This window comes from Triticum dicoccoides, chromosome 5B (assembly GCF_002162155.2).
Source record: "Triticum dicoccoides isolate Atlit2015 ecotype Zavitan chromosome 5B, WEW_v2.0, whole genome shotgun sequence".
Taxonomy (NCBI): domain Eukaryota; kingdom Viridiplantae; phylum Streptophyta; class Magnoliopsida; order Poales; family Poaceae; genus Triticum; species Triticum dicoccoides.
The window spans coordinates 234,961,594-234,972,201 of record NC_041389.1 but is presented as its reverse complement, the minus strand read 5'-3'; the positions used below and the strand labels follow the sequence as shown (position 1 = coordinate 234,972,201).

The 10,608-nt window shown below is 48.0% G+C and overlaps 1 pseudogene; it reads left to right on the top strand.

Annotated features, from left to right (window-relative positions):
* The first annotated feature begins 2,662 nt into the window (after positions 1 to 2,662).
* Positions 2,663 to 9,238, top strand: LOC119308188 (annotated as a pseudogene).
* The last annotated feature ends 1,370 nt before the right edge of the window (positions 9,239 to 10,608 follow it).

The window sequence follows — 10,608 nt, the reverse complement described above, 5'->3', positions numbered from 1 at the left end:
AGAGAAGGAGAAGAGGGGCAAAAACAAGAAGAGAAAGGAGGGAGGACATTAATGGACGGGGGGGAGGGGCAAAGAAGAGGGGAAGCATTGAAGAACAAGCAAGTGCAAGAGGGAAGGGGGAGAAAGAAAGGGGGAGGAAGAAGAGGGGGGGGGAAGGTGGCAGATATTTTGGCTGGCGACCATAGCACTAGCGCGGGGCACCAAAGCGCGCTACTGTTATGTGTGCCAGCCAAAATATCTACTGGTACATAAAACTAGCTATAGCGCTTGCCCAAAAAACACGCTACTGGTAAAAGATTACACATAGAAGAATTAGCAATAGCGCTTCTTTGTGGACACGCGCTACTGGTATTTTCTTAATAATAGCGCTTGTTAGGGTGCCAACGCTGCTACTATTTTTTGGCCGGGGGTGTGGTGTGGTAACTTACCAGTAGCGTGCCCCCAAGAAACCAACGCTGCTGCTAAGTTGTACCAGTAGCGCTGTTTGTAACACACGCTACTGGTAATTATCAGTAGCGTGGTCTCCAAAACACACACTACTGGTAAACTCTATGTATAAGCCTTTTCCTAGTAGTGTTCTCTGAATCTCGACGGTACGACGCCTACGAGCCATGGCGAGGGGGTAGGGTCCTTCTTCGGTGACAGAGAAGGAAGTTGTTGTTTTCCCTCCTTCCCTAGGTGCTCCTGGCGCAATGTCCATCTTCGATGGCCGGCTTTATAATGTCCTGATGTTCGTCCTTGATTTGTAGGATAATAATGTGGAGTACTCTGCCTCTGACAAGCTGTAATCTTCATTTTCCTTTCTTAAGTTAGCTTGTGTAGGATGTGGTTTTGGTTTGTTTCCCAGCGTTTCACTTTGTATCAGTTTGTCGTCGTTCCGTGGGTCGTATGATGTAACTCTTGGCAGGTTGATGGCTTTGTCAATTCAAAGCCGGACTTTTCGCGAGCCTTCGTTCCCTCCAAAAAAATGTACGGAGAAAAGGGGCCTTCCTGACCCTAAACTGTTGTGAACTCTTCCGTAGTACATACTTGAATTGAATCTTAATCTAATTTTTACCATCCTTTTGTTCACGGGCGCTCGGGTGGAAGTGGAACGCACCGTTTCCCTAGACTAATTGACCACAGGTCGTCGTATAGCGGGAGTGGCCTCCATCTCCATCCCTTGTTATCGGGAAGACAGCACATGAGACAAGACAAGAGGAGGCGCCGGTACTTCCTTGCCGCTGGATTCATGACTTAGGGCATCTCCAGCCGTTGCCCCCCCAGGAAAAGCAAAAAATCGCCCCTGGGGCGCACCGGCGCTAAACCGCGCATTGGGGGCGTGATGCCCTCCAGTCGCGGCGCCCACCTTTAGTCAAAAAAGTCAAATACGGCGCAAAAACCACTCAAATTTAACGCAAACATCGGCGAGTTCGTTCAAACTTAAACATATTTTACAAAAAAAAACTACCGCGGGCTACCCCCGCCGTCTCCCTCGCCGCCAGCCTCGCCGCCTGCCCACGTCGTCGTCGTCGTCGCCGCCCCCGCCTACGCCTCCGCCGTCCCTGCTGCATCCCTCCCCCGGTTGGCGCAGCGGGTTGGACGGTCCGGGGGCGTCGTCTTCGTCGTCGTCGTCGCTGTCGAGGACCACGACGCCGTGCTCGTCCTCGCGCCCACGCTTGCGGGCGGCGATCTCCTCCAGGGCCCGGCGCTGCCGGACCGTCTCGTCGCGGAGATAGTCGTCCCGCGCCCACCGCATGGCGTCCTCGTCGGAGAAGCCGCGCCGGGCTATCTCCTCGTACTCCGCGGGGAGGCCGGGCTCCGGCTTGGGGCGACGAGGACGAAGCGGCCGGTGGGTGGAGAGGCGTTGGCGCCGATGCGGACGCCGGAGCTGCGGGTGCGCGCGCTGACCGGCGTGCCCTGAGGCTCCGGCTTGACGGGGCGGAGGCAGGGCGAGCCGCGGACGAGGAGGAGGACCCCCCGGTCTCCATGCGCCTCGGGGCCCAAGAGCTTCCCCGGCGGCGTGAGAAGGAAGGGGGAGCGGGGTACTCGAGGCGCGGCGTGTTGCCGCCCTCGATGTACTCGAGGACGGCCTCCAACGTGCGCCCGGGCACGCCCCACCACCGGCGCCATGGGTGTGAACTGGAGACGGCGAAAGAGAGGAGAGGAGAGGGAGGAACGACGACGGCGGAAGAGTATGAGTCGCCGAGTGCGCCGGGGCGCGTCATATATAGGCCGAGGCGCCGCCCGCGCGCGTGTCACCGTGTGTACGCGTGGCGGGCGAGGGAGGGCGAGGGACGCGCGTCGTCCGGTCTTCACTGCGCCGCCCGTGAGGCATCAATGACGCAGGCTGACCGGCGCGGCAGCGCGCGACAGCTTTGGCATTGATTCGCCGCGGGAAACGAGGCGATGAGGACGACGAAGGGCCGAGAAGAGAGCCGTGTCGCTGACGCGGCGGGCCCGCGGCTTTTTCGCGCCAAAACAGTTCGCCCGGCGCCCCCGGGCGCCCCAGCGCGCCGGGTTCGGGCTGGGTCCGCCGGCGCTGTTTTCGGCCCAAGCCGGCGAAAATCGGGCTCCTGAGGCGCGACTGGGCCGTTTTTTCGGCGCCGGCGCGAAAAAAACGTGTGGGAAGGCCTTCCTGGGTGCGGCTGAGATGCCCTTACCGACCTACTCCGCTGCGCCGCCTTCGGTCATCTCTCAAATTTGGGACTATCGCACTGGCGACGGAGGAAAGCATGTGCGTCCCGTCTCGTCGTGGCAAACGGAAGCGAAATCAAAGCCTCACTCTGTTTCTCTGCGCCCTCTCCCTCACCCTTCTCTTAGGCTTAGCCTTGTTTGGCTGTAATGGCTGGACTGGAGGACCTGAAGCGGAGGCTGCAGCCCATCTTCTTCGACGCCGATGGCAATGTTGTGCCGCCCCCCGCCGCCGACGGGACGTCCGACGACTCCAGCTCTGACGACTGCGAGGTAACCACTCTCTTCGTTTCAGCCGTTTGGTCAGTTCGCTGAGATCTATGTTTATCTTCATTCTGTTCAACCAACAAAATTCCTTGCTTATGTTGCTCATACTATGTTTTTTCTTAAGCCTGCTATAAAAATATATATGATGCTCATATTTTAATCTTACTTTTGTAAAGGTTTTGGATGGTGGAACTGTCAATTTATTAAGTAGGTCCTCTGATGAATATAACATCAGTAAGCTTGGCTTCCATAAACGAACAACCAGACCAGATGGGGACTATGCTACAGATAAGGCATATCGATGTTCTTGTCATGATATGCATATTTTTGATTCTGTTGGTAATGGTGCAAGCAGCGTTGTCTATAGAGCTATTTATGTACCAGTCCATCGAGTTTTGGCACTCAAGAAAATCAACATTTTTGACAAGGTGAGTGCAAAAAAATTTATAGTCCATATGCCATAAGCTGACATCTCTATGTTCCCCTTACATGAAACAAAATCTATGGATACCCTTCTTTTTTAAAATTAACTTTCACATGGAACTACAAGTGTCGAATTCATAGCTTATTCTCCAATTAATGCCTATAGTACTCCAGTATTAGTTGGAAATTGTTTGAACCAAGCTGCAGCAAGTAGAACCAGAAATGCAGCAAGTACTATAGACATTTTTTGGACCAAGCTTATTCTCTTTATATTTATTATAACGTATTCTCTGATATATATCACAGGAAAGGAGACAACAGATTCTTAATGAGATTAGAACGTTATCAGCAGCATCTTGTTATCCAGGTTTAGTTGAATTCCAAGGAGTTTTTTACACCCCGGACTCTGGAGAAATATACTTTGCTCTTGAGTATATGGATGGTGGTTCATTAGCAGATATTATCAGGGTCAAGAAATTCATAACAGAACCAGTTCTTTCACATATGCTACAGAAAGTGTTGCTAGTACGTGCCTCTTGCCACCGTATGTTCTGATGTTAGCTCTATTCAAATCAGGCCTGTGAAATTTAAGTGACTAGTTGGTCTGTGTTAATTTATTAGGCTCTGCGCTACTTGCATGAAGTGAGGCGTTTAGTTCACAGAGATATAAAGCCAGCAAATTTGCTTCTAAATCTAAAGGGTGATACGAAAATTACAGACTTCGGTGTAACTTCTGGACTGCATGATTCAGTTACCATGGTATGCTACTTCTTGGTGACCGAAACTTCTCTTAGCAACATCATGCTGTTCTAAATAGTATTAAGTGGACATCTGAGTATCTAGATTGAATAAGCAGTATATATGTGTAGTAATTGTCTTCCAGTGTGCTACCTTCCTGGGCAGTGTCACATATATGTCTCCCGAGAGAATTCGGAACGAAAATTACTCATATGCTGCTGATATCTGGAGCCTTGGACTAACAGCATTGGAGTGTGCAACTGGAAGATACCCATATGATGTAAATGGGGGCGAGGCCGACCTCATGCTGCAGGTGAGGTGGTTGGCGGTCAAGCAGTGTTCATTTGTATAATTTTCTACTGCCTTTCATGATCATCTTATTTATGGAAAGAATAATCATGATCTCATTTATGTGTATCTGTTGGTATATTGTTGATTAAAGCTGTTTTCGGAATTTGGTTTGTTTTTCGTAGGCGTTCTACATCTGTTTTCCGAATTTCTACTGGATTTAGAACTTCTATTTCATTTCTGCTTTCCAACATGAATGGTCTGACAATAATGCAATACTAGTTCGGTAGTTCCTCTTGTGAGTATTATATTATTGATGTATAATGCAATCCTCCTTTCCCACCTTACTGTGTTGCAGTCTTGCAGATATTGGAAGATCCATCGCCAACACCGCCACAACATATGCATTCAGAAGAGTTTTGCTTGTTCATCGATGCTTGCTTGCAGAAAGATGCTGATGCAAGACCAACATGTGATGAGGTAAAGTGACGTCTAGTACAATTAATGTTTTTCAAGAGAAACGATACGAGGGTTTCCAACTGCGTAAATCTTGTGATAATCTTTATTTATTATTTAATTTTTGCGGGGAGTGATAAACTTTATTATGCAGTAAGTATAGGATTTTGCAACACTATCTGAGAGTAAAGTCTGATGGATGTTTCAGCTCTTTAGTCAACAGATTAGCGGTCTGAGGTGATAATTTCAAAAAACCGGTCTCATATGTTGAATTGTTTTACAAATTATTCATTGTCAACTAACTACATAAATAGGTTATTTGCAACAAAGACGAAATGGGGTTTATTTTGCTCTCTGAAATAAAAAAAAATCTTATTTGAATCACATACTGAACATCTTGTAGCTTTTGTCTCATTCCTTCATCAAGAAATACGAGGGACCTGGTGTGGACTTGGCAGAGTACAACAGAAGTGTTCATGATCCAGCAGAAAGATTATCACAAATAGCACATGTGAGTTCCTAATAGCTTTCGTTAGCTTATATTTTTCCTGTTCTGCTGCCTTTCCATATGGAGGAAAATGAACCTGATGTTCGGCAAGTTCACATACAATGATGTTAGCTATGCTTAGACAATAGAACATTCCGACAATTCAACAAATAACTGACTCTTACTGCAGTTGTTTCAATCTTTTGAATCTGGTTTCTTGCTATCCGGGATTCAAAATTCATGTTAAAAATTTTGACCTCGTTGAGGATTTCGTTTGCCACAAGCATAGTTTAAAAAACCGGACCGGGCCAGCGGTCGGAGCGGAAAAAAACTGAACCGGCGGACTTGGCGGTTTTTGAAGCTAGAAGACCATTCTGCAATTGGACCGGAGAAAACCAGTCAAGCCGGCCGGTTTTCTGGAAAAAAACGCTGAATAAACCAGGCCTTTGAACCGGAAAAACCAGGAGAATGTTTAATGTAGAATTTGGGAGAAGCGGGATTCAATCCTAGGATGCGTGAGTAGTAGGCATTGCGAGCTCATGGTCCAATAACCAACTCGGACGTGCTACTTTGTTGTCTATTATAGGGAAGTAATTTTATTTGACCATTGTTTAACACTGTTTCATTTGGCCATTGTCTACTAAACGTATATTATTTTATGGTAAAAAACCGACGTTGAACCGGTGAACCGGCGGTCCAACTGATGAAAACCTGAACCGACAGGCTCACAGGTTCGATCTTCGGTACAGTTTTTAAAACTATGGCCACAAGTATATCTCAGAAAAAGAAATTGGAGCTGGGAAAACGTGATTTGTGGTTTTGCTATCCATGGAGTGGGACGAATTTACAGGAACTTTGCCGCTGCCAAGTCACTTACCGTTTCGCTTGAATATACTCGGCCCTAAACGTTTCTTCCCTCGAATATGAGTGCGCCCGTCGTGCTCACGCGGCCGCTCACCTCAGTTACAGCCGCTTCGCCGCTGCTCTCTTCACCTCCAACCACTCTTGAATAGTCTTTCACCCCGCTTTATAGATAAAGCAACCACCATTTCCACACAAGTAGTTTAAGTGCAGGAAAGTAAATAGAAGATCTGCTGGGGCACAAATAAGCCCAAAAGCAAAAAAAAAAAGGCGGCACAAGACTCCGCAGAGTTAAAAGATCAACGGATAGGGTGCGAAGCGAGTTGGCGGACTGCCACCAGAAGATCATCAATCATGCCGTCTAGCCGGTCCCTGTCCCGCTGCCTACAAAGCGGGTACCACTGCCGCAAGAAGGCCAAAATTTTAAACACAAAGTCAGAAGCACACTGCAAGAAGACTCGCTTGATAACCATCTTGTCACGTACAGTCCATTGGGTTCAGGTAATCACTGCGAACACTAACCTGAAGAGGCGCCGCCTCCTACCAGTATGTTTGGCCTGAGCCTCCAGGAACTCGCTCAGGTCCGGCGCCTGCCACTCAAGCCCTAGAGCCTCACGGACAAAGTCCCACAAGGAGGCAGCGGGACGAGAGAAGAAAATGTGGGTCCCGGATTTGGGAACCACACAAAGAAGGCTAAGCCATCACCCGGCCCATGCCGCTTCACCACCTCCAAACCCGATGGGAGGCGATTATAGAGCAGCTGCCAAACAAAGATTTTGATCTTCAGAGGCAGCGGAGCTTTTCACAAGTGGGAAGTACACACAAGGGTCGACGCACAATAGAGGGCACGGTATGCCAACCCGGCAGAGAAGAGCGCCGAGAAGGTGACTGTGCCAAGACACGACGCCCGGGGACCTCAACAGCGATGACGGAAGAGCCGTCCGCAACTCGGTCTAGGCTAAGGTTTCCTTTGGCCGAATGTTCGTTGGAACGGGATGTCCCAATTCCCATTGTGGGCCGCCGAGGCTACCAAGAGCACCGGATCCGAGCAAATCATGAAATGGCCCAGGAATTCGGCACGCAACGTGGTCCTACCGAGCCACGGGTTGAGCCAAAAGAGGGTACCCTTTCCATCGCCTATGGAGAATTGATACCCAAGTGAATCTCATGCTTGATCGACTGGAGGGATTTCCAGAACTGAGATTCTTCCCAACGGTCAAAAGCCAGGAGAGGATGGCCCTGCAGGTGTTTGGCTTTTATAAGCTGCAGCCATAGGCCACCCTCGTCCCTAAGGATCCGCCACACCCACCTCAGCATGAGTACCACATTTGAACTGCTCCCAGGGCAGCAGAAGTGTGCTCCCTGTTGACGTATAAATGTATTGCCTAGTCTCTTCCATTAGATTGGTCTTTTGGTTGCATTGACTAGAGCATGCACTTCTACATGGTATCAGAGCCAAGCGGTCTTGAGTTCAAGACCCTTGCAGCCCACTTCCGGTCCACGTTTAGGCCCGAGGGAGCCACACGTGAGGGGGAGTGTTGACGTATAAATGTATTGCCTAGTCTTTTCCGGTTTTTTGGTTGCATTGGCTAGAGCATGCACTTCTACACTCCCCACGGTGGAGCACATCCAAACCGGAAAAGAGAGAAGAAAAAAGGAGGTGGGCTCCTGCACGAACCACAGGTTGCTGCTCCCGCGCTGGAGCACATCGGAACCCGAAAGGAAAAATGAAGGTGTGCTTCCATCGTGGTGGAGCACATGAAGTTGTGAACCTTAGGTTCATTTCAGATATGGCTGGTAAATTTGGTTACACTTGAAGTTGTGAACCTTAGGTTCATTGATCTATGTGTAGTAAAAGATCAAGTACTTTCTGAAAAAAGAATGTAGGCCTCCTCGTCTAAGTGTATAACCTTTTGACCGAAATGCTGTTTCCTGACTACAGGCAAACCAGTACTCACTTTGATATTGAATATGTGATCTGCCTTTGATACCCTTAGTTTTGAAGGAAGGGTATTTCTTTTCCGTATATTGGTACTCAATGGTAAGTTCCTTGCTTGTTGCTTGAATCATAGGCAGATGTCTGAGTGCATGTTTACTTTAATACATTAGCCAGAGATATAAAGTTTGGTAGCGTTAGTTAGGTCAACTACTCATCTACATGACTTACGGCCATTGTTATGTTTATTGCAGATGCTTGCTGTACATTACTACCTGATCTTTGACGGTGGTGATGACCAATGGCATCACATGAAGTCATTCTATGGACAAGATTCTACTTTCAGGTAGAGGAATATCTTGGGCTATGTTTCTCTCGTAGTAACCAATCCGTTGCTGTATTTTCCTGTTGTGCAAAATACCTTAGCTTCCACTGTTGCTTGGATCGCATGTCTTTATTATGCTTGGCTCCGGAACTATAATTGAACTTTCTTTCCTGTTATTTTACATGAATTGTGCAGACTTATTGACATGATATTTTTATTCTAGTTTCTCAGGGGAAACACATGTCGGTAAGAGCGACATATTTGATACTTTGTCAAGAATAAGGGAAATGCTAAAAGGTAACAGCCGTTGCGAGAAGATTGGCCGTGTGATGGAGAAGGTTTACTCGTGCACATGGGGAAGAAGGGACGAGTGTTCGAGTTTCTGGATCATTCATTATGGGGAACGAGTTCCTTGTGTGCGCAGATGGGTTTTGTGCTGAAGGGATGCTAAGCATCGTCGAACTCTCTCCCGACATTCTCAGCAAGCAGGCAGGCCATTTCCAGGAAGATTTTTTCATGGAGCCAGGGACTGCCATGGGATGCTATGTGATATCAAGGCAAGAATTGCACATTGGCGTATCATGAAGTCATTCGCCTTCTTGCATGCAATCATTACATATGATGATTTTTGTGCTTTTTACTGCCGGGCATTTGCTGAACCGATCTATCATGCATGTTATCTTTCCATTTTATGCTGAAGAAAATAATCTTCTAGCATATGGACATTGAGGTATTGGAATCTATTCAGTTGAGCCTCAACACAGTCTACAATGTTATTGCCTCTCTGCATTCAGCATTTACGCTTGTAAGTTGAATGACGGGGAGACATTTAGATGACGGGGAAAAGCTTTCCCATGCTATGAACTGCATATGTTAGATATACGACAGTGATTTTTTCTATTTTCCTTACGAAAAGGAGCGTGTAACCCAGCCTCTGCATTTGCCGTACTATCATCTTTATTAAATTATCAAGCAAATCATCCAAACAGCTAGCGTTAAAAACACTCTTATATTATGAGATAGAGGGAGTAGATGATGAGGGCCATTATGGCCAAAACACAACCGACCGATATCAACAATAATGATTCAAACATATATCCTATTATTGAGAAGGTGTCTAGAACTCAATTGACTGTGACTCAGTCTCGGTCGAGTGACGTCAGTGTAGTTGTTTTGCTAAGAGCGGCACGGCTAGATGCTGCAATCGGCGACTAAAAGTGTTGCAACAACTTTGCAAGCAAGGACATCTAACGCTGCATCCGATATGACTAAATGCTACAACCGTCAATGGCGGATGTTGCGACCGGTGAGACGGCATGCCACGATTGACGAGGGCAGATGTTATGACCGTGAGACAAAATGCTGCGAGATCCATTGGACGGTGCACAGTCTAGCACGAATCTCCATGCAAAATTTAACGGTTGAGCAGTGGGCCAATTTTAGCAAGCCTCTTATTGAAAAGCCATCCAAACAGGTTGAATAAAAACGGTGCAGCCATCTCCCTTTGGCTCTGCACCTAGTACGGTGGACGACCACACCTCTGTGCCTCCCCAAGTTACGATGGAATACAAACAATTCAATTCAATAGATGGTCACGAGCGAATTAAAAGGGAAAGACTAAAAAAAGTGGCATGCCCAGAGTTGACGCAAGCACTCCTCCGGAGAGTGATTGGTAAGGGCCTCAGAGTACCAACCGTGGCTAATTCCCAAGAGCTCCTGGGACGATGGCCGCGGTGCACCGAAGGTTGTGCCCATGGTGGTGCACGGTGCGGCGATGGGAAGCGATGACGACACATGAGGATTAAGGCGGCTACATGGGAGCACTTGGCGCCGGAATGCAGATTTTTTTAGACGCATCCCGGTCGCATTATCGTGTGCGTTGGTTCAGAGGACTGGTTCTCCAGATGTGCCATGACCCTTTGCAATTATGCAGCGTCATTACATGCTATGGTACGTTTGTTTCTTTCCTCAGTTAAGGCTATGGTACTGTATGCTCTCTCTCTTTCTCCCCCTCTCAACTTTCACATGCACTTCTCTCATGGAACACGGGCACAACAGACTTTTGTGTCTCCTCTCTCTCACAACCTCTCTCACACGGAGAAGGATAGCCTCTCTCTCTTTCCAAGACTCTCACTACCGCTCTCTCATGGAACA